General features: G+C 37.8%; 1 protein-coding gene across 1 annotated transcript in view; it reads right to left on the reverse strand.

The window, feature by feature from the left end:
* The window catches only part of lrrc4cb (leucine rich repeat containing 4C, genome duplicate b), a 31,929-nt gene extending 12,198 nt beyond the window's left edge, over positions 1-19,731 (reverse strand). Inside the window, exon 1 of the mRNA XM_056259036.1 lies at positions 19,412-19,731. The gene's annotated coding sequence lies outside the window, so the exon portion shown is untranslated. The remainder of the gene's footprint in view (positions 1-19,411) is intronic.
* Positions 19,732-24,456: the final 4,725 nt, after the last annotated feature.

The raw sequence follows: 24,456 nt of genomic DNA on the forward strand, positions 1-24,456 counted from the left end.
TGTATTCTAGTGTTTCGGTTCCCTGATTATCTGCCTGTTCCCGGATTCCCGTTTGCTTTATCCCTGCACGGATTTGATGTTTGTTTGGACTGCTTACCTGGTTTTGACCCCTGCCTGTTTCCTTGTACCTGTCTCTGGATTCTCCTCATAATAAAGCCTGCATTTGGATCACCTCTGTCCTTGTTCCACGTGCAGTTCGTGACAGGCGCGTTGCGCGTTGTTCATGCTATTTTAAGCGCGCATGCTTGGCCATAATGTAGCGGGTGCACAACGCGCACTTTGATTCTCTCATCAACACAGATGCAGCAGTTTTTATTTTTGCAAATCATACATTATAACAAGGAAAAATATTACCACACGAGGGAAATCATTGTGGTGTCCATGAAGATATAAAAAAATTAGTTTTTTTCCTCCCACGCCTGTTAAACTGACGCTGATTTGGGTGGGTTTCTCCCATCCCCATACAACGTCACTTCTCTGTCTTTCACTGCACTGACAAGAACGTTGCTCTCCTCGGCTGTGAACCGCTCCTGGCGCGCGCCTGGTAAATCTGCCGTTATAATAGCAATCCGCCATGCAACATGCGCACCTGCTCTTAAAGGATGTGTTGGATGACGCTCTGATTGGTTTATTTCACGTTACGCCCAAACCACACCTATGAATAATGAAGCTATTTCAGACCAACCCCTTTTAAACTTGCGTCGGGCGCAAGAGTCATTTATCCCGCCGGTAAAATAGCAACAGCGCCCAAGACCCGCCCACAAAGTTACTTGCGCTTCGCGCTTGATACTTTCAGATCGTTAAAATAGGGTCCCTAGTGTCAAACCGGCGTCTAGACGTGTCATGCTGAAGGCAATAGTTTGATAGGTTGTGAAAACTAATTAAGATATCATGGCTACGCTATAGTACCTTTAGTACTAATATAATTTATTACTGTGTTTTCAGTGAAGATATCTAGCTATATATGCATATACAGTAGCATTTGAGCAAGGCTGGCCCTTCAGATCCACTTTCCTGCAGAGATTACCTCAAACCCTGATCAAACTCACCTGCCTGTATCTTTCTAGTAATTCTGAAGACCTCAATTAGCTTGTTCAGATGTGTTTGATTGGGGTTGGAGCTAAACTCTGCAGGACAGTGGATCTCGAGGGCCATAGTTGTCCAGCCCTGATTTAGAGACTCAACTAAGGCTATATATTTAGTTTTGATTGTCTTATATGTTGATTTGTTATTTGGTCTATCTATAGTGTATGTTTTGTCAACCTGTTTTTGTCCTGCTTGTACTACCCTTATTTTTTTTTTCTTATTTATGCTTGTACACATTTGAGCTTGGAGAAACGCAATTTCATACTGCTGTACACTATTGTTGTATGGTTGGAATGACAATAAAGCACTTTGAACTTGAACTATGTTCAGACTGCAGGCAAATCGATTTTTTTTTCTCAAAGTGATTAATAAGATTTGTGTGTCCAGACATAACCAATGTATCTGTATCGGTTGCTTTGGTTACGACATAGGCGTACCCACGTTTCTCACGAAAAACGGATGCAGGAAAAATGGAGGTGCATCATATCTCCCTTTTCAAATTAGTGAGTTTTAAAGTTATCACTGTGTGTCAGGTTAAGAGTGATGCAAAAGACAATTTGGTAACACTTTAGAATACTGTTCCGTCATTAATGAATAACTACACAGGAACAAATGAGTAACACTCTAGTTACTACTATTAACTAACAAGAAACTCGTATTAACAAATTAGTAAGTAGTAGTGCTCAGTTGTGTGTAGTAGTTCACTATTATTGAATCAATAACTACTATTGTTTTTCATACCTCCCAGAGTACTATAATAACTTATACAGGTTCAAAATTAACATGAATAATGCATAATGTATAATTAATTCTAGAGTGAAGATCATGGTAACCCACTAGTAATGACTCGGGTATTACCAAATCCTTCAGAAGGAATTATTTGGATCAGTATTCTAAAGTGAAAAACATGATAAGTCTCTACTAATGACCGAAATCATTGTAAGCCTTTGAGTTTTTTGTAAGGTTTTGGATAGTAATTCCTTCCAAAGGATTGGTAACACTTGAGTTATTACTAGTGGGTTCCCATGATCTTCATTCTAGAATACTGATCCAAATAATTACTAATTCTTTAGAAGGGTGTTCTAACACTTGAGTCATTACTATCCAAAACCTTACAAAAACCTCAAGAGCTTACAATGACTTCAGTCAGTATTAGGGAGTTATCAAGCTTTTTACTTTAGTAAACTGATACAAATAATTAGTCCTTCCTTCTGAAGGATTTGGCGATACTTGAGACATTACTAGTGGGTTACCATGACCTTCACTTTAGAATGAATTATACATTGTGCATTATTCACATTAATTATGGACCTGTCTATAGTAGTTCTTAGTAATCCTCTGGGAGGTATGAAAAAAATTGTAGTTACTGATAAGCTAAAAGTGAACTACCACATTTAACTGAGCACTATAAATCATTAATCAGAGTTTCTTGTTAGTTAATAGTAGTTTCTAGAATGTTAATAGTGCGTTACTCGTTTGTTCCTGTGTAGTTATCCATTAATGACTGAACAGTATTATTATAAAGTGTTACCGAGCAGCCATAGTGTCCAGACTGTGACGCATCTGTAAAAATCTGATTTGGATCGCATTTCAAACCACCTGGAAATCAGATTTTTTTTTTTTTGGCTGTCCAGACGTAAAAACCCATTTGCATTAAATCTTGATATGCAAAAAAAAAAAAAAAAAAATTCCGATTTTTGCTGGCAGTTTGAACATGGCCAAGGTGTATGTTTAATAGCATCCTGACAAGAAATGAGAAACCATCAAGCAAGTAAATAGACCTAGCTTAGCAAGTGTCATGTATTCTGAACTGCCTGAACTGATATCATTTGTCATTCTAAATTAAAAGTCATTCTGATCTCTAAGACAAAAATATTGCATGCGTAGTTAGCCTACAATTGTAGCATTTAGTATCTCACTCTATTAAAATATACTAAAATATTGAATATACAGGGGTGCACATAACTGGTACGCAGGTACGCATGCGCGACATAAATCAGGAATGCGTAATGCCACTTCTGTTACTACGCGCCTTTGCGTAACTGTCGCCAAAATGCAACCTAGGGTCTTTTTGTTAATCTACCCGAGGCAAACTTTCGTTTTAAAGCATAATTAGAATGGAAACGCCACTTTTAAGTTTGACCGTATTTTCGTTTTCGGAGAGCTAGGGGCACGTATATGATAGCAACAAAAATCGCTATTTTTAAAACACTAAGAAGGCTCGACACAACATGAAACTTTGCTCAAAGTATCACCAGGGGACATGAACTCCAGCATTGAGAACATTGTTTGTGTACACAGAGTTTACTAAAAAGAAAGATTTTGAACAACTCACTGTAGCTGTGTCCGCCGGAACAGTAACACCGGCATTTTGTCAGTCAAAAATAGTCGATCTCCGAATGCGAATGAACTGACTCTGAATTTTAGTATTGTTTCTTATGAGGATCCTTTTTCAAATACAAGGTCAATATTGTTTTTCACTTATGACAAAACAACAAATTATCCGTGAATTTTTAATGGAACTAAGCTTTAGGAGCTTTCCATCTTTACTCTCCTCCCTGTTAAGTTGCATTCGGAGATCGACTATTTTTGACTTAAAAAATACCGCTGACAGTGAGTTGTTCAAAATCCTCACCATGAAGTCTAATGAACGCGATGGAAACTAAACAATCAAATTACACTTCAAAATAATTATTTCCAAAGATGTTTTCTGTCATTTTAGGTAGTTTTATTCACGCTGATGTAAATTTAAGTGTTCGTTTTTTAAAATAAGTTTGGTCTTTAGTTAGTTATTTGATGCTATAAAACCGGGAATGTGACATCATGATTGACAGCTTCTACACTGAGGAGGACTGCACTTATTAAGACCAGGCTACATATGGGGTGAGTACCAAACACCATCTCCTGGTACTCACCTGAGTAACTCACTGAAAAACTTATGTGCACCCCTGTGAATATACTCATTATGCTAATAAAATCTGTCTTTGTGTGACCACTAAATTAAAGTCTGTTTACAACTTTCCTCAACCAGTCCTATAGTGCAAAGACAGGCTAAAAATATAAAAAAAGACATCTAAAACCCAGGGCTAAATGCATGACTAGCTCTGCACTGCTGTGGCATCTGGTTGATGGTACTATGATTTAAGAAAAAGGGGGCAGAGTAAAACACACTATCTATTATAATTTTTCAGAGAACCGTGCCATGTTTTGCGGCAGTGAATTCAGGCTTTCCTCTTTCAAGTTGCTGTGATTTTAATTCAACGACTGGACCCCACATTGTGTCCAGGCTGTTGCACAGCAGTTGTGAGTCAGAGAGTACACTCACTCCCTCTCTTGTCCCTCTGTCTGTCTACTACTTTCTGTCTCCCTTTCTCTCACACAGACAGCTTGCTTAGGAATAATTCATGGCGTAGCATTACAGCCTCTACAGTCACTGCTAAACAATTGCAAAAGGAAATTGATATGGTTGTTTACAGTTTTTTATGGTCGGTATCTTCGAAATGGGTGTTTTAATAATGGCTGAGATCAACCAAGTTCAATTCCACTTTGAAGTTCTTGTCATTGTTTCCTGTTAAATCTTTTGCACAGCCAGTCCATAAAGCATTGCGCTGGCAACGAGAAAGAGATACTGTCAAGAGTATACAGCATGACTGTATCTCAGATCTCACATCAGAAGGAATGGGAATTTACAATGCTGCTGGCACACTATGTTATGCAAACACATAGGGTCCTTTTCCATTTGTGCAAGATACCTCTCATTTATTTAGTGTCCCTTTAAGACAAGTCAATCGGCGACCATCATGGTTACACCCTCAGGGGTGCTATTTTTAATGCGGGTAATTGGCATACAAGTACAGCCACTATCTACTTGAATGGGGAAATCTCTAAAAACGGCAAACACATTTATATTTTAAATATACTGTAAATATATACCCTCACAACATCGTTACCATAAATTGTACTTCTTTAGCACAAATCACACTAAAAACTGTATTTATTTGTTTGGACCAGTGAATGTGCATACTAGAGTGAACAAACTCATGCAGCAGGACTTTCCATCCATATAGTCGCTATATTTCTATGAGTGGTCAATCTCCATCCCCTATAGGCCTATATTGTCTCTGTGGACATGAAAACAGGTAGATCTTGAGAGTCACAAAATGTAGCTGTCACTAGGCCTAAACTTCAACATGTTCACTAACTCTGTCTAGGGCATCTAACAGGGGAATGCCACTCTAGTAACGCTCATACAAATTTGTTGTAGCACTTCTTGAATCAGCAACTTCTGAATGTTTAAATGAGTGTGAGATTAGAGTGTGTTGGTGGAGGGAAAGATTTGTAAAGGCACAGTTTAGCCAAAAAATTAAAATGCTCTCATCATTTACTCACCTTCATGTTTTTTTTAAACCATGACTTTTTTTCTTCTGTGGAACACAAAAGAAGACGTTTTTAAAGAATGTCTTTTTTTTTGGCCAAATACAATGAAAGTTAATGGGGTGCAGTGTTTTTGGACCCCACTGACTTTAAAAATATCTTCTTTTGTGCTCCACAGCATAAATGTACATACATAAAGGAATAGCCTACTTTATGATACTTGTGTTGGAATAAAAATAAAAAGTATGATAAAGTAATTAGTAAACAATGACAGCATTTTCATTCATTTATTTTTTACTTTTTAACAGTTCTGCCTTGAGTAAAGTAATGGAATCATAAAAAAAATGATATTCAGCAATTGTGCATTAAACAGATCAACAATGACATTAAAGATTTTTACATAGTATCAAAAGATTTATATTTCAAATAAATACTTTTTAAAACTTTCTGTTTTTAACCGTGATAATAATCATAAGAAATGTTGGTTGCACTTTATTTTACAGTACATGTACTTACAGTGTACTTACACAAGAAAGTACTGGTAATATAAGGTAACTACATGGGTTAAGGTTAGGTTTAGGGGTAGTACCTAGTTATAACTCAGTTATTGTATAATAAGTACATAGTATGTACATGCGGAAGAGGACTGTAAAACAAAGTGCTACCGAAATGTTTTTTTTAAGCAGCAAATAAGCATATTAGAAGGATTTCTGAAGGATCAAGTGACACTGAAAACTGGAGTAATGATGCTGAAAATTCAGCTTTACCATCACAGGGATAAATTACATTTTACATAAAAAAAAACATATTGAGTTACATTATTAAATATATTAAAGTAGAAAACATTTTCTTTAAACAGTAACAATACTTAGAAATATTACTGTTTTGTGTAATTTTGATCACACAAATGCAGTATTGGTGAGCACGTCTTTCAAAAACATTAAAATAATTTCCTACTAACCCCACATTTTGGAATGGTAGTCTATTTGAAACACAAGAGTGACATTTTGGTGGTGTAGCATAAAAGTCTATGGAGTGACGTTTCCTAATGAGACTATGCTACTCTGCCCACAATCAGAAAGAGCCATTAACTTTAGCTTTCAATATCTCCTAATTCCACATTCTGCAGATGTGAAGACATATCCATCCTGTCTTCCTCTTAAACTGAACTCAAGAGACAGACGAAGACAGAGCAGAATAGAGAGAGTCAGGAGACTGAGGCAAAGAGTGATAGTGGTGCATTAAAAGGCAGAGCACATACAGTGCAGAGCCACATTCATTATTCATTAGCTAAGTTACCATGTGTAGTAATTAAAACACAAAATCTTTGTCTAAAACAGAAATTGCTTTAGAAGATGATTCTATGCTCTCATTTCTGCTGTTAGATTTATAGGAATGTACATCTGGGTTTTTATTGCATTCTAAAGAATCATTCGATGGTGATGTGTCACTGCACAGATATGTGGCAGTTTCAGTGTTGCATTGAGAACTTGGTGTTTTGCTTTGTGCATCTGTACTTGATGATTGTTGAAGGCAAAAGTAGAGCAAGCAAGAATGAGTGAGGAAAAAGACAACAACAGCCTGACCCTGCTGGTTGAGCACAAATGAAGGAGCCACAGCTAGCATGGTGCTCATCCCATGCATACAGATTGCATTACACAGCCAATCCACTCAAAGAGCCTTTGCTCCTCTAATGCACTGACATGCCTTAGTGTGTGGAAGTGGGCAGTTTCACTCAGTTAAGTGGTCCCCCATGGTCGATTAATACAAGGAAGACTGTTTTACTCATCAACCACCATGCTCAATATTGATGAAGGCCCCGTTAGCGAGACACTAGCCGTTGTCATTATCACACCTACCACTGTTCCTCTGAAAAGTAGGACATATAGGGGTTGACGCTTCTTATATCGACTAGTGGTGGATGAAACGAGGCCTGTGTTTAAGTTTTCAAATGAGATGGGCTGTTGGTGATGACAATCTTGATTAATTTAGCAACGTATGGAACGCCCTCATTAGTTTGCACTCCTGCAGGCAGAGGTGTTATCCGGCTGGACACTCTGTATCCATTTGAGGGAATAAGATGTGGCTGAAGTGCCGCCTCTGCCGAGGTATCTATCACACCGACGTGGTGCTGTCACATACAAAAAACATGAATTACAATGTGAGCTTCTGCTGCATGCGCATTCGAGCGGCAACGCTCACTCCACCGAAGTGAAGGGAACGCGCTACAACAGACCAACAACTTACTTCTGGTGGAGGAAAAAGCACACTGCCCCAAATCTCATTCAGCACAGCTACATGTTCCCGTGAGCTATGTTTTTCACTGTTCAAAACAAATATATCCACCTAGTCATTAACCTTAATGACTGCACAACACAGACAATGCAGTGTAGAAGAGAACAGGGGAGGTAAACAGTGGTAAGCATTACTTTCCCTGCTTGAGATGACAATAGGAGCAGCTGAGGGCCTCCAAGCTATAATCTGAATGTGGCCGTATAGTCTCCTCCGTCATTAGTATTGACTCTGCATGAAGCCTGGGCAATTGAAGCACTCAGCTGCTAGCATGCCGGCACACATAAATCCAGTGTGTTTCAAGCCCCTGAGTGGCTCTCCGAGGAGGCTCGCACATTACCTCAATTCATTCTGGTTTTCAATTTTATAGAACAACTGGAATATTTGGATAGTGTGTGGTCGAATCTCCAACAGAAACTTACCCGAGTGGCTTGGGATGGAATCAATTCTGATGCAAGACTTTTCTTACTTTTTTTGTGTGGAATATAATATAATAGATATAAAAGCCTACTATATACCAATCTAAAAATCTCAGTTTTGGAATTCTCTATTCAATAATTTAAGAATTTTTATAATGATTTGATTTACACATCAAAATCTTAAATCGTCTCCCAGAGGGTAATGTTAAAATTCTCATGTAAGATGTGTGTTGTCAGTAGCAGTTTTTTTCAGCTTGTTTTAAAATAGACACCTAGTACAACTTCTACAACTCCTGTATGGGTCGCTTCTCTTCCTACCCTATAATTTTTAGGGCAGTATGTACTACTCGTAGCCTGGGGAAACCCAGACAACTTCCGGCAAATTTAGATTTGCTCTGCAAGTTAGTCTGGCAAAGAGCCCATTCAAGCCCATTTCTAATCCGTCAAAATCGCGGCACCAATCAGAAACGTTGGGGCGGGCTTTACACGATGACGACAGCACAGCCACGGTGAAGCAGATTTTGTACATTTAGTAAAAGATGGATGCCGCCGTGGAACTGGTGTGACGGTTATAGTTGAACACCGTCATTAGAACTCTATAACCGCCAAAACCATGTTATAAAAAAAAAAATTTTCACCAAAAAAATGTATCATAGAGAATGTTTAAATACTAATATCAGCTTACGAGGGAAACGGAGGTGGAGTTAGTGGTGCTTCGGAGGCTGCTACTGCTGGAGATGATTCGGGAAAGGTCTGTGCACCCCCCCTCCCAAGAAGAGAAATCTGTAAATCTCTGCCCCTTTACCGATCAGAGCGCGCGCTGACATGGAGTAAAGCCTTGTTTATACTCAACGCGTCCGCACGAGTGGTGCAAAAATGACGTGTTTGGTGCGCAAGACCGGCAAGACCCCATTTCGCTTGGCTGTGTGCACGGCTTTTTTTGTAACAGCGCAAGCACACGGCACGGCGCCGCGTCCGAGGATTAACGACTTCAAGCCGAATCTGCCCGAGCATGTACGTCTCACCGCACCGGCACCCAGTTTGCGCGTCTAAATTGCAAAGTTCTTTGCAAAGTTTTTTTTGTTAAGGTTAATTTTAAATAAACGTAGAGCAAGTAGCTAATCAGTGTCTGCTCGTTTATTCAAGTTGTTCTATAACAGACGAACGTCGCTCTGCGTACGTCTTCTCCTTCATCGCTCTGATTGGTTTTACGTCTATCCAATTGCGCCCAGAGGCATTTGAGCTACGTCCGTTGGTGACGCCCCTTTGGAAATTATTTGTCTATGAAGCTTTGCCAGACCATAACTCAGTTACAACTGAGAATGGTCTGGTTTTAACCAGGCTATACTACTCGTGCAAGCTTCGATTTCGATTGAACAGTTAAGTTTCCATATGTAATACCATAACTTATCAAGCTCTCAAAAAGCGATTGATAAAACAGAGAAAAAAAAACACCTGGCTTCCCCAAATGCATTTAAACTTCACAAAAAAATTAAGAGCAATTTTAAAACAGATCTGCCTCTAAAATTTGATTAGATGCAGTTAAATTTGAAGCCTATGACTACATATTAGCTGCATTCTATATTGCAGTTTTCTCAAACACATTTTTTTTTGCTTGACTGCTTGTATTATATATTAATAAATTAGTAAAAATGTAGGTTTCACTTTATTTTGATGGTCCCTTTAACACATTCTGTTGACTATAAGTAACGTTGCACCATGTCTACTAACTCTCATTAGAGTGTTAGTAGAGTATTAGTAGACTGGTGGGATTAGGGTTAGAATAAGTTGACATGTAGTTGCAAAGTTACTTACAGTCAGTAGAATGTCTGTTGGGGAGCATCACAATAAAGTATTAGCAGATATTAAGCAGACAAACTACTATAACTCTAATGAGAGTTAGTTGACATGTAGTTGCAAAGTTACTTATTGAACAGAATGTTCAAAATTGACCATCAAAATAAAGTTTACTGATAAAAAGTCAATACTGTAGTTAAAATAAATAGCACATTTGTATGTTTACAGTACTTTTATTTCTGTAGCAATATGCAACTTTCAAAAACATTCAATGTCATTTATATTTATGGAATATAGATGTACAAAATCTGTCTAACAGATTTTGATAATTGAATGGATCGTTTTGCATGTGATGGCTCACAAGATGAAAGAACGTTTATAAGTATACTATAACTATAACTATATTTCTCTTTTACACACATGTGCCAAAAACACATACAATTTGATTAAATTAATTGAGAAATTAAAATCTGGTGTGAAGAAGAAACGGTTACGCTTTAGATTACAGCCCGGAAAGTACTGCGTAATTAAGATGAATTTACAACATAACTTTCGGTAATTATAGTGTACCTATAAAGTACTTACATGTAAGTATAAGGGAACAATATGTAAAGTTTGGGGAATAAAGGGAAAACAACCAGGAGAATTAAAAAACATTTATACTGTAATTATTATAGAACTAAGGGGTACTTATTCTACTATTATGATACAACAATCTTACTTTTTTTCATGTTTCAAGGCAAGTAAAGCTAAAACGATTGCAATTTTTTGTTTAAATAATTGGTGTTTGTTACCCTCTTGTTTCATGTAGTTACAGAGTAAGAGTGACATTGCGGGCTGTAAATTAAAGTAGTGCTTGTTACCCTCTTCTTCCACGTAGTTACAGGGTAAGTACAATAAAAATACATACAATCTAATATCGCTGACTCGGAAACCTTTATTTGAAAAACAACTTATTACAGTTCTGCCCTACAAAGGCAAAAGACCTTAACTCACCAGAGTGTGAAACTGAGAAAAATGACTTTAAAGTTTTTTTGTTGTCCAGCCAATTGTATGATAGGTAGGACAATGAAAATTTGCCAAGTAGTTGTCATAATGAATATATTTATCTACATAAAAAAAAAATTAGCTCAAACTTGACCTTTGACCCTTATTCGGAAGTTACTGTATTCTGCCTTTGCATTATCTGCAAAACAATAATGGGTCATACAAAGGCAAAATACCTTAACTTCTAATTTATTGACCATTTTGGCTTTTATCACTCTATACAAACATTTCTATGATAACAACAATAGCCTTAAAATAACATTTAGTAAGTTCTGTCTAGTAAGGGTTAATATTACATCAATAGTTACAAAATATTACAAAATTAAAAAATAATGAGAAAGACCTTAACTCAGAGTGTGGAACTGAGAAAAATGACTTTAAAGATTTTCAGTTGTCCCTCCAAATTAATTATAGGTAGGACACTGTAAATCTGGCAATTAGATGTTTTAGTAATGAAAATTATCTACATAAAAAAATCTTGAGCTCAAACTTGACTTTTGACCACTATTTTAAAGTTACTGGACACTCTGCCTTTGCATTGTCAGCAAAAAGTGAGAAGTCATGCCAAGTCAAAAGGCAGTAACTTCCACATTATCAATCTTTGGTTGCTGATCACCATTAACAAAATCATTATAGTAACACCTGTATAAAATCTAGTGATCATGGCATTTATTTTGTATGATTTACACTTATAGACATCTACTTATTGCTACCCTGTGCTTTGGTTGCATTCTGGTGGCATTATTAATACATGAGACATGGCAAAATACCTCCATAGCCGTAAGATCTTCAATTGGTACCGAGTGGCATAAGACTTGATAAACGCGCGTTCAAAATGATCACGATAAAACAGGTCCTCGCGCACATTCGACCCGGGGACTCGTTTATAGTATATTCGTGTTCGAAGGTGTCATGCTCCTCGTACGTTCACGAAAAGTACGAAGTACGAACGCAGTGCTTTCCATCTTGAGACTCGGTGGGTAGCGCGCTCTGGACTACCTAGACGACTAATGCATTTATAGCACAACCTTCTGTGTTCTGCGTCTTTTCAGTAGCGGTGGTTTCAGCTGTCTGCGGATTTATTCCGGACAGTGTGATTGTAGGTACAACCCGCTTGTAACAGCTTGTCTGATGTTGTATGCACCAGCAATTCTTGCTTCATTATGTTGTATGCACCAATATACCGTTGTTGCTTCATTATTATCACTCCCTGTGACATATTAGTCCCGCGTCGGCCCGACTGTGTTCAGGGCGGAGCTGAAGGCGCCGGCGAAGTTTTGGCACTCTGCCAGCTAGATGCATGATTGTTTCAACCAGGTCCGGTACCCGATCTGGGTGAGGCGGGGCTTTAGTTCTTTGTTGTATTCACCTGCTACGGCGTGTGTAACATTTTTTTCTGTCAACTCTGCATATATCATTCGCGATGGATAGCCTATCGCACGTTTGTCGATGGAGCGGGTTCAGACCATACTAAATGTTCTGACCGCATTTGTGCTGGACAAAGCTCTGAGGACATCAGAAGTTACAGGGACTGATGGCAGCTGTACAAAGCTATATCGTAATTTCAATTTTAATGGAGAGCAAAACAAAGGCAGAACACCGTACAATCTGAAAGGTAGCATATTTGATAGAACGCCAGCACCGTAACTTCATATTGACGCGCGGCTAAACAAAGGCTGAGTACCGTAACTCAAAATGAGCGTTCCAAAACAAAGCCAAAGAGCGGTAACTGGTGTTACGGTGTTCTGCCTTGGTTTCTCACGGGCTTTTAGAAGTTACTGTTAAGACAACCCATTATTTTCTCGAAAAAATGACGGAATTGACTCAAGATACTTATCCACATGATAAAGGGGGTCTTGAATGTGCCAAAAATATAAAAAACTAATTTTCGACCAAACACGAAGTTACGGTCTTTTGCCTTTGCACGGCAGAGTTGGTCTGAAGCGATAGTCTACAGTTTAAAAAGTTTAAAATATAATAATTTACTTACAATGACTTATTGTTCTTCAGATTCATCAGTGGAAAGAAGGAAAAAGAAGAAGAGAAACAAAAGGAAGAAGCCAAGGAAGAGAAAAGAGGGGGGACAAAACGTGCTTCTTTCTGTTAAGACTTAAGCATTTGAAATGAATTGTTGATTAAAAAAGCCGTTTTAAACAAAAAAAAGTGTTGTAAATCTGTTTTGAATTAAGTTGTTTTTCAAATAAAGGTTCAAATAAAGAGTCAGTGATATTGGATTGTGTATGTATTTTTATTGTACTTACCCAGTACCTACATGGAACAAGAGGGTAACAAGCAACACTTTAATTTACGGCCCGTAATGTCACACTTACCCTGTAACTACATGAAACAAGAGGGTAACAAGCACCACTACATGAAACAAGAGTCTCTTTCCCCAATATTTAAACAAAAGTTGCAATAGGTTTAGGTTTCAGTACACTTTGTTAAAAAGATTACTGTATAAATGCATAGATATGTACCCTATAAAAAAGCCTATACCGTATGTATTGGTTCACCATTATTACAAAAAGGTATGTTCTTGCTAAATTGCTCTCAAATGTAAGATTGTTGTATCATAATAGTAGAATAAGTACCCCATAGTTCTATAATACTTACAGTATAAATATTTTTTTATTCTCCTGGCTGTTACCCCTTTATTCCCCAAACTTTACATATTGTTCCCTTATACTTACATGTACAGGTACACTATAATTACCAAAAGTTTAACTGTAAAATCGCTTTAATTACTCAGTACTTTCCGGGCTGTAATCTAAAGCGTTACCGAAGAAACGTATCGTTTAGAGATCAGAACGTATTGTCAAGAATCTCATGATAGAAATGCGGCAAATTCTTTCTTTTTTTGACCTTTCAATTTTTTACTAGAAATGTTTGACAGGGTTTTTTTTTAACTTATGAAAAGTTTTAAAAGCCTTTAAAAGTTTAAAGCTTTATTGGCCTTACAGGCAAATGAAATCATAAAACAATAGTACAACAGTACAACATGGAATGAGATAATGATATAAAGATAGATAGAACAACAACAGATAGACAGACAGACAGATAGACAGACAGACAGACAGAGATAGATAGATAGATAGATAGATAGATAGATAGATAGATAGATAGATAGATAGATAGATAGATAGATAGATAGGTAGATAGGTAGATAGATTTGTATAAAATAAATTGAAAATTCAATGAAAGCCAATTTATTTATTATTTACAGCATTTGCGACTCGAGCGCTCTGTTCAGACACTGGCTCATATATAGTGGTATGCCCTAGAATGATGTGTCTGCTGAGATGCCAAGCTGTTTCAATCTATATCCGCCTCTGCCATCATATTAGGAGAGTCTGTTAGTTGGCAAATGTTTTTATTGTGGAACAGCTTCGTTCCTGGACCCTGTCACAACAGTATGTATTCTAGGAAGTCTGTGATTTATCAGCCTCAAAGACATGGATCTCTTTGACACACTTGTGTTTGTGAATCCAGGCCAACTGATCTGAGAGGCTTGAAAAAGCCAACTGCCTTCAAGTTCCTCTCCCATATCCGAAATATGCTGAGAGTAGGAGAAGACATCCTCTAGGGGAGGGGAGGGTGGCTGTTTGAAAAGGGGTTCCAATATAATGAGCAACCCAGATTTGTACTGTGCTTTCCACGGCGGTGATGACAAACATACAGTGCAATCAAGGCAAAGTGATATTTATAAGCTGAGCTGAGCTGAGCTGAGCTGAGAACACCTCCCTCTCTGTCTCCACTGACTAATCTCACTGAACAGTACAAGTTATGCCATTTGGCTCATCTGTAGGATATAGTGTTGACATAGGATTTCTGAATTAACAATAAACACAGAGGTTGTCGCTATTGTGTGACAGCACAATCTCCATGGTGGCTCTGTCGGAACCGCAAAGGCTGACTATTTCAAATGCACAGACATTTATTACAGTTACTGAGGCCTGAGGATATAGGAGTCAATTTTCATTTTCACTGAAAAGAGAGGTTTGCTTAATAAGCTGCTCAAAGGACCTATCATAGATTTAAAATGCACGAACGTTCACCTCTCTGTGCCTATGCATCTGTGGAACACCCTGGCTCCTCTCCAGTGCGCCAAATGTCTCTCAGAAAGGTTTTTTTTTTGTCCGTCTATGGCATTAGACATCTGCTGCAGAACTAAAACCAGTGCAGCATGTTCACTCCATCATTTATCTGTAGCCATTTGGGCTGCATCCTGTTCTCCAAGACCTACATCTTTTGCTTACGTAATTCACATTAGGCGTTCTGCTCCTTGCAATTGCCACAGGCAGACTAATTATAAATCACAGACTGATATATCTACATCAACAACTGATTCATTGCACTATCACATAATAAAAGAGACGATAAAGATTCTAAAATGAGTTTGAGCCAAAAATATCAATAGGGCATGCTTATATATCAGTTCACACAACTTCACAGGGCTTTAAATGAAGCCATTTTGGATGGATCTAATTGTTAGATTGTGTCACTATGCAGGGTAGCTCATTACATATATGCTTGATGAATTTTACAATGGCTCCAAGTGGGATTTGAACCCATGACCCCAATATTGCTCGGTAGGCAATGAGCAAGGAAACCAGGTTAGGCCATTCCAGGAGCACATTCACCTCATTGCAGTCGAAATTGTTAAGGGAGATCTACTGTGACAACCAACATACTGCAGGTAATAAACCACGGTATCTTCGCTCCAGTACAAATTCACAGAAGAGTAATGTGAACAGGCATTCACAGAGGCCACATGACCCAGCAACAGCTTTTGGTGATTTCCAGAATTATCATCAGCAAGAATCTGCCACTGGAGACCTTATTAAACATAAACATAAAGCATGAATAAAACACGTAAAAACCAGAGGGGTTTTCGTAGCTCAGTGGACTGGGCACTAGATCAGATATGGGGATTGTTAAAAGTTACAGGATAAACAAAGCTTTACAAGCTTGTGCCTTGTAGTCTTCTTGTATCCAATATTTTAGCACAGTGAATCTTTAATTTATTGGCAGTATACTAAAACATTTCAACAGAAATGTATAATTCAAAAGATATTCTTTTGCAAATTTTTTTTTTTTTGAGTGACTATCTTTGCTAGTCTGGCGTTAGCGATGTATAGAGTAGCTGATATTGTCTTCAAACATAACAGAGAGATTTCATCAATAACCAAAAAACAATTAAATGTTTGTTGTTGTGCATTTCACAATGGCTGACATAAGCATGAATGCATCTAACAAGCGCTATTGATTCTACAGTAGTGGTCCAAAGGTCAAACATTTTAGCTAAAGAGGAAGTCATACATTTATCCCACTTAATATTCCATCATTGCACTATTGTTACTTTAAATTCTGCTGGGGCAGAGTAAAAGGGACGCCACATGATTAATAAAACACCATTTTTAAAGAGAAAGCCAGTGAGGCTGTGTGTTTGGCAGAAGCAGGGCTCACTGTTGGCTGGATTATATCTTGTCTAACATCACTTCCTCTGACCCGAGAACAGTACACCACGGTGTGGTCATGAGATCAAAAAATTTGCTAGCTCAATCCTTCTTGTTTTTTGCACATGCAGTTTTTTTTGTTGCATTTTTGAAGAAGTTAGTCCACACAATCCATTCAGTCACCGTTGTTAAACTTTTTAAAATTTTCACAGCCTAACCCACATTAGAGATGGTCTTTATGAAACATCAGGTTGAGCAGAAACATTTGAACCGCTTCATTTTTCTCTAAATGGCAGAGATTACTGAGGTTAATGTGTGTGATATTGGCTAAATGCTCTCTCGTTTACAGGCTTCTCCTTGCCTTAGGGGAACTGAATGGTATCTGGCAATTTTTTGGATCAGAAGACACATTCAATACGTTAACACTCATCCTCATGACAGCACGTCAGTGTCTGCATCACACATTGAACCTTGTTTCATTGAACTGCTTGTGAAATATTATCAACCAAACAAGAGTGGATAATGAATGTCCAGGAATTAATTTCAGGACACAATCTTTTAGAAAAGAAAAATGTTTTCACACAGAAAGTTGTGATTATCAGGTGATACTTTACTGGGAACAGTATAACTCCATTCTTTACAACTCTTCTTCTTCTTCTTCTTTTTTTAAATTTTTAAATAGTGACCCCAATGGATATGCGATTTTAATCACACATTTAATTTTAGAGAATTCATTTTCTGTAATTAAGCTATTTGATGCTTTCATTTAAGCTGGCTAAGATGATTATGGTCCACAGTGGACTGAAAATGGTCAGAACATCTGTCATGGATTATTTGCAGTAAAAGGCTAAATTAAAGCCCATCTAGTATATTTATCTAAAACGTAGAGAATCATTATTATATCTGCAAGCATTAACTTGTCAAATATTATTGCTTTTCTGTTATTATTTGTTACTCTTTCTTCATAGGATCTTAGGCAGAGCACAAAAGTGCTTGAAGGAAAATATGTATTAAGGGCACCCATAAAAACCCCATCATGAATTAGCTCATTTGTTTAAAGGTATAGGCAATATTTTTCATTGACACTTTTTGTTAAACTGGTTGAAACTCTCCTGATAGCAATCAGTAATATAAGTGGTTTAAATGTTAAAAAATATACTTATATATTTTGCGGAAGTGCCAATCATTTCATTTGGTCCGAATGCAATAATAGGATGTCCTATACCTGCCTGTCAACTTATGTATTTGCATACCTCCGCGCACCCTGCTCGCGCAGACATCACACGTCATCAGTGCGTTCCTTAAGGCTATGCAGAGAGTTGTAGACAGACAGTCACCGAGTGCCGCAAAAAAACAAAACAAAAAACAGCAGCCACCTTTTATGATTCCTCCTGAACCAAAACAATGAGCTTAGGCTGTGTTCACACCTGAAGAGATGGCAACCTGTGACATTCTACCCGGAGCTGTTCACATCCTCAGACTCGATTTTATGCGTTTCTATCGCAACACTGCCAACATTGAAATCAATTTGCAGCAGTCAGGTGGTACAAGTCCGAGCTCTGTAATTTGTTTAAGTTCATATTTATTGTAATGTTATGTGCTTTGAGACATAAGGTAATTTAATGTCGTCTCTCATGACGCTTTGCAGACTCTGCTCTGTGTGCGTTCATGTGGGATCTCATGCTTTCAAAGCTAGCTTGCTATTGCTAGCCTCTACAAAATAGTCTAAGACTTATTTGACAGAATTTTCATACAACTAAATTAGCCAATACTTGTTTTTTTTAACATTGATAAGTACCAACTGAATAAGAATGTTTTCACAATGGAAATGTGTTTATCAGGTGACACTTTACTGGAAACATTATCACTCCATCCTTGCAAACTACAAATTAATATAATGATTTTTTAAGTGACCCCACATTATTTTTAATTTGAGAGAATTCATTTTCTATAAAATACTGTAATTGAGATACTAGCTAGAGGTTGTCATCTTATAATGTGATTTTCTGCAATGGTTTTCAGCACCTTCCCAAAAAAAGATAGCTCCTCAATCCTCAATACCTCTGGTGAAGCAACAACCCACGAACCCATGAATCATCCATCAAAAATTGCGTAAGCTCTCTCAAAAACCAATACATGGCTCAGAAGCTTTCCCAGTGAATCAAACTTGCTTACAGTGACTATTACAGAACCCCAGTCTCTACCTAGTGAAGTTCTGAAGCCTTGTGAGGGTTGAATGTTAAATGCAGATTAGCACCAGTGCGAGATGCCAGCCTTCCTGGAACTACACTGCAGGGAGTTTTTTTTCCAATCACCAAATAATTATAAAATGGGTTATGATGCAAGGTGTTTACTACTAAGCTTTACTTGCAGTATTCAGGAAGCCTCAAAAGTCACTGGGGTCTATTAGAAGCAATGAGGGACAGTTGTGTCGACCATCATGGATACACTGCCTCTTTCCCCTTGTCTCTTTAGAGCATAGCAATGCACATGTGAACAGAATATGAATGACCCAACGCCATATTCTAGCAAAAGTAATGGTAAGTAGAGCAACAGAAAAGCATAAGACAGATAAAAATGCACAATATTGCACAATCTACCACGTTACAGCCACAGAAATAATGCAAAACCATTACAGCCTGCAGCACAGATAGATAGATAGATAGATAGATAGATAGATAGATAGATAGATAGATAGATAGATATATAGATAGATAGATAGATAGATAGATAGATAGATAGATAGATAGATAGATAGATAGATAGATAGATAGATAGATAGATAGATAGATAGATAATTAGATAGATAATTAGATAGATAGATAGATAGGAAAATGTTCAAAAAGATTCAATGATCCATTCAGCGTCAACTTACTAGAAAAAAGGTTCGTTTTAAAATAGATCTGCACAGACCGGTTAGATTAGGCTACGGTTCCTTACCCATTTTTGTCAGGAAATGCGAGCTGTGAAGCGATATCAGTAAATGGGAGCATTACTGCAGCCCTCACAAAACCCCAGTTCATGTAGAATCCATGCACGATGAACGGAGATGCAAGTAAGAGCAGTGCGCTCTAAAGCGCTCGGTGAGCTTTGACAAAGCAAAGCAGGTGCAAAAAAAGGGGGAGGGGGGGCTGGAAGAGAACAAATCTTCTACAAAATCTGTAAAGAAAACGGGGATAAATCTACCACCGTTGACATGTTTTGCTGGACACATAAAATAAGCTTAGTATCCACATCCGGGAAGGAAATGTCTAAACCAAATGGGCTTTCGACAGCCCCCCTTTGGGTAAAATCCAGTAGAGTTAGTACTTGGTAGGTTTCTCTGATCGAGATGTGCCCTTTAAAACCACTGCCATATACCGCCGTTCTTCAACGCATTCTGGCCCCTCGCTCAGATCTTGCCCACATCCACCACCGCAGTCCATAGATGGAACATAACGTGCTGACTCCGCTGAATGCTGTTGAATGTGTTACAGCATCACCTCTCAGCTTCCTTCCTTGAGTCTGCACGCCTTCATTTCTCGTGAGCGATGTCCACTGCAGAGCCTCCTCAAAGTTGAACCATAGGCTCGAATGAACACTTACTCAACATCCAACAACAAAAAGGTTTTAATTCGTGTTGGTAAGGGATCTTGGCTAATTCTGTCGTTCAATGTCAGCGTATTAACTTAATACGTTGCCTTCGTGAATCTCAGCTCACAGCGTCTGGGTTCATTTAAAGCGACGTTTGTTTGGCGCTGCAGTTTTCCCCTTCTTTAGTTTTGCTTACAAAATATCGCTGTTGCACCGGCCAGCTCTATGTTTCGTCAGAAAATGTAAATAGAAAGTGTAAGCACACGAAAAGAGGCACCGTCTGTGAAAATGTGGCTCAGGAGAAGGGAATATTTGCAGCGATTGACAGATGATGTGTTAAACCTGACACTGCGCGTTTGAAACGCATCTGTTGCTGGATGATGCGCATCATAGTGTGTGCGCGCGGGCGCGCGTCCAGTCTTTACTTACTCATTTCGTCCAAAGCCAAAAGAACAGCGCGATATCTTTATTTAAAATGGGCTTTATCAATATGTGTGAATTTTCTCCATATAGTGATTTTTTTTTGGGCAACAATTGACTTGCGATTGCCACCTACCGGCATTCATCGCCCTCTTGATATTTCTGGTCTCTGCCAATTAGCCAACCATCACCAGAAACACTAGCTACATCTCTAACTTTTATACAGAGAAGCATTGTCGGTAATTTTTTTAACGATTCTTCCTTTCCTGCATTGGGCCCTCATTGTTTTATTTTTGACCAAGGTGTAGTAGACACCTAGATATGCAGCTTTAATTAATTCTTTGTGAATCCATTAATCATATCAATCAGCTCTTTTTTTATTTTTAAATGCGTTATTTAAAATTATTTTTGATAAGTAGGGTTTTTTTTTTGGGGGGGGGGGGGGGGGGGGGGGGAGATTTGCAAATACATGTGCAAAGTGGGTCCATCCATATTGAAATATTATGAAATGACAAAAGTGATTGAAAGTAACTAGGAAAAGGGATGCCTTTTGATGAACCTAAAAGTATCCTAAATCCTAAATCCTCAAATTACTTTGCTTGACATCCTCAAAATGTATATCAAGCTTCTCTCAATCTGATCTACATACATACATATTTAGCGGCATATGTATATGCTCGTTGTGAGCATAAGCTTCTATAAAGAATATAAAGTGGAACACTTTGTATAATTGTTCTGTTGGATTATGATCTAATTATCATGCTATTTGGAGATAGCATGTCTTATAGCCTGGAGATTCCTAAAATGCTATAATAGCTAATTGTAGCAGTGCTAAAGCACACTCGTGTTCCCTTCTGGAAAATGCAGCTTATGATGGCAGCTGGTTTGACTTCGACCAAGCCGGTGATTCGCTGGTCTAGATGAATGATCATATGGACCACCAGGACTGACATTAACCTGGTGTGGTAGAGTCTATCTTTCCAGGTCAATGTCAGCACTGTTAGCCCTGCCAGGCCTCATTATATTGTTTTGATACATTTATTGTTTAGGAGGGATGTGGCATCATATTTAAACCTTATAGGCTGAGAATATAAAGTTTGTTTTTTGGGTGCTCCGTAGCAAATCTACCTGAAACTGTTTTTTTGCTTAGTTCACCTTAAATTGAAACATCAGTCGTTTGTGGAGACATGGTCCATTAGATGAGCCTTCAGTTTAATCAGTGCAATATACTGTTCACCCTATTCCATTATTCTGTGGTCTAATGAAAGGAGAGTTATGAATAACACTGTCTTTATCACCATTATGGCTTAGAGAGTAAGGCACTCAACCATAGCTAACTGAGGGGTATAGCTAACTGCCATAGCTAACTGTCACTACAGTTAATGTAAATAGAAAAAGCATAATATCATCACTCCAAATTCTTACGTAACAGATAACACCAATCTCATCGATTTATATAATGTGACCCTGCTCTGAGTTTGAACCGGGGTAAAGAACCTTGCATTGTTGGTATATATTTCTAGTACATCACTATTTCCTGCATAGGTACATAAGCAGTGCCGAGAGGTAACTTTTTCATCCATGGCCCACTCCCCTTTTCCATGATGCATACAAATACAGATAGTAAACTGTAATGAGGTGCAGTGCGTCAGCTGAGAACAAACTCAATCAACAGATAAAAATCACAGATGAAAAACCATAGCAGGTGTAAATTTAAAAGTATAACCATTATTCTACCTTATTTGTAGACAAAAGCCATCCTCTGATCATTCTTTGCGATTGAACTCTGCCTAAACTGTCATTATGTTACGTTAGCTATACCGTTTTAATCCATGTCCAGATAATGTGTACTTTGCGTATGTGAAAAATGCTTGCAGTGGATTTTCACAAAGTTTGGGAAAACATGATAGTATACAGTTGTTGTTTACTTTGTGTTAATTTGATTTAATTGAGTTAGCTTGGCATCAGCTGCATAGGTGATTTTAATCCATTTCAGTCAACTGCATCTCATATGAACAGTAGTTGAAAGAACAACCAACGAGAATGCATAATAATGATGGTGATTGTTTCATAGCCATAGAGCGTATAGCTGTTTGAGCAAAAGCTGTTTGATTTCCCCGAATCACCTCGCAACAGACTGTGGAAATCTATCGTACAGCAAAGGAATAATTTGTGGACAGTGACATGCATATTTCCCAAATTTTGTTATGTAAATACATGTACGATTTATGGTACACATCAAATTACAATAAAACAAATCCCTGCACTAAATCTTTCGAATGCTTTAGGTATGAAGAAAATCTGCTGCTTATATTAAAACAAACAGTTTTAATATTGTGTTTGTAACTAGCTCTTGGATGATTTCATGAGGTCTGGGGTAGATTTTGTTCTGCCCCCAGCCCACACCAAATGAAGGCCAGTGGGTGACTGTCAGTATACATCGAACCTCATTACCCCCTTATTGTCTTATGCATCTGTTGCTCTTTCATTTTCTGATAATGATTTCATATAGGATGGCTATAGGATGTACCCTTCTGCGGGTTCTGCTGCCAGCGAAGACAGTTGGAAAAATGCTGCCTCAACTACTATGGTTGGTTCATCTGCTTTGCAAATAAACAGATTCAAAAATATTTGTATTCTTTGTTGGGGCGGGAGCTGGGCTCTAATACCTGTAGTAGAGGGAGAAGACTCCGCATAAAGCAAGCAACTGTTAAAAATGAAATTCATCAATAAGACTGTACTTTGAATTGATAACACTTTTATATTCAAAATGCAGTTATTTTGCTTTCTTTGATTCGGTTTTCTGAAGCTCAGCAGTTTATGCATATGTTGACAGAATGAATGAATTCATTTTCTGATAAAACTGTAGAGTGAGAAAATAAGCAGCAGGTAGGCTATATATGTATATGATTTTTGTTTGCTATATGGTGCAGTGCAGTTTGTCAGACATGGATGAACAGCTGCATGGACGGTTGGATTGTAAAATCTGTTGTAAAATCTGTCATTTCCTAGCAGTTGCTTGTTTGATTGTAGTATTTTGTACTTCACGGATAAATTCTTTACTCTTTTTCGCTGCATCCCACATATCTGCAGTTCAGAGCCAGCTAGCTTGCATTCAGAAACCTGTCAGCTTTCTGGGACAGACTTCAAAAAGAAGACAAGAGGAAAGACTTTCTAAAGATACCAAGGCTATTAGCTTTAAATCATTAACACTGCTGTCCCACTGCTCTTGTTTTTTCCTGTCTCACTTTAATTTTAAATGACTCATACCTCAACATAGAATATCCAAGGATCATGCTGAGAGCAGAGACAAGGGTGCTATTTTTCATCATATATATCACCTAACTACAAACCTGAAGAATATATTTGTGAGGAGCACCTTTCTCCCCCAAATAAATGTATAAAAATGGAAACAGCAGAAGAGACCATTAAAAGATGACGTGTTTAGTTTTATTCCTAAAATTACCATTAGTGTAATCATTATTTCGGTTATATTAGAAAACATTTCTCCTGAATACACTGTAGGAAATGATAGGACTTCCTCCAATGCTTAATGACAGTTTTGGCCAGGAGCCTAAAAGGCCAAATAATGAGCAGGTCAAATAACGAGTCACAGTTACTTTCCTAAACCAGCAGGGATTTATGAGTAGCAAAGTTAAAATAACTTAAAATCCCTCTCAGATACCTCATGAAATAAAAACAATTAACCTTTGGTAAAACATTTTACAACGAGGAATAACTGTCTTTGTACCTATTGTGTGCCCCTTAAATTTGAAAAGAGTCTGTTGCTTGGTTCTCCTCTTGCCTTTTTATAATTAGCATGCTCTAGACATGTTCTAAAATAACAAGTCAGGTTTATGACTGCTATAAGAGAACAATGAATTGTTCAATGTGTTATTAAAATATTGCTTGAGGACATGGTTTAATTCATTGCTTTCATTTTGTGATTAATTTATTTTAATGCGATAAATTTTATAATTTAATAAATTGAA

The sequence above is a fragment of the Rhinichthys klamathensis genome, unplaced genomic scaffold (genome assembly GCF_029890125.1).
Source record: "Rhinichthys klamathensis goyatoka isolate OS25496 unplaced genomic scaffold, OSU_Roscu_1.1 h1tg000161l_1, whole genome shotgun sequence".
In the NCBI taxonomy this organism is placed as follows: Eukaryota; Metazoa; Chordata; class Actinopteri; order Cypriniformes; family Leuciscidae; genus Rhinichthys; species Rhinichthys klamathensis.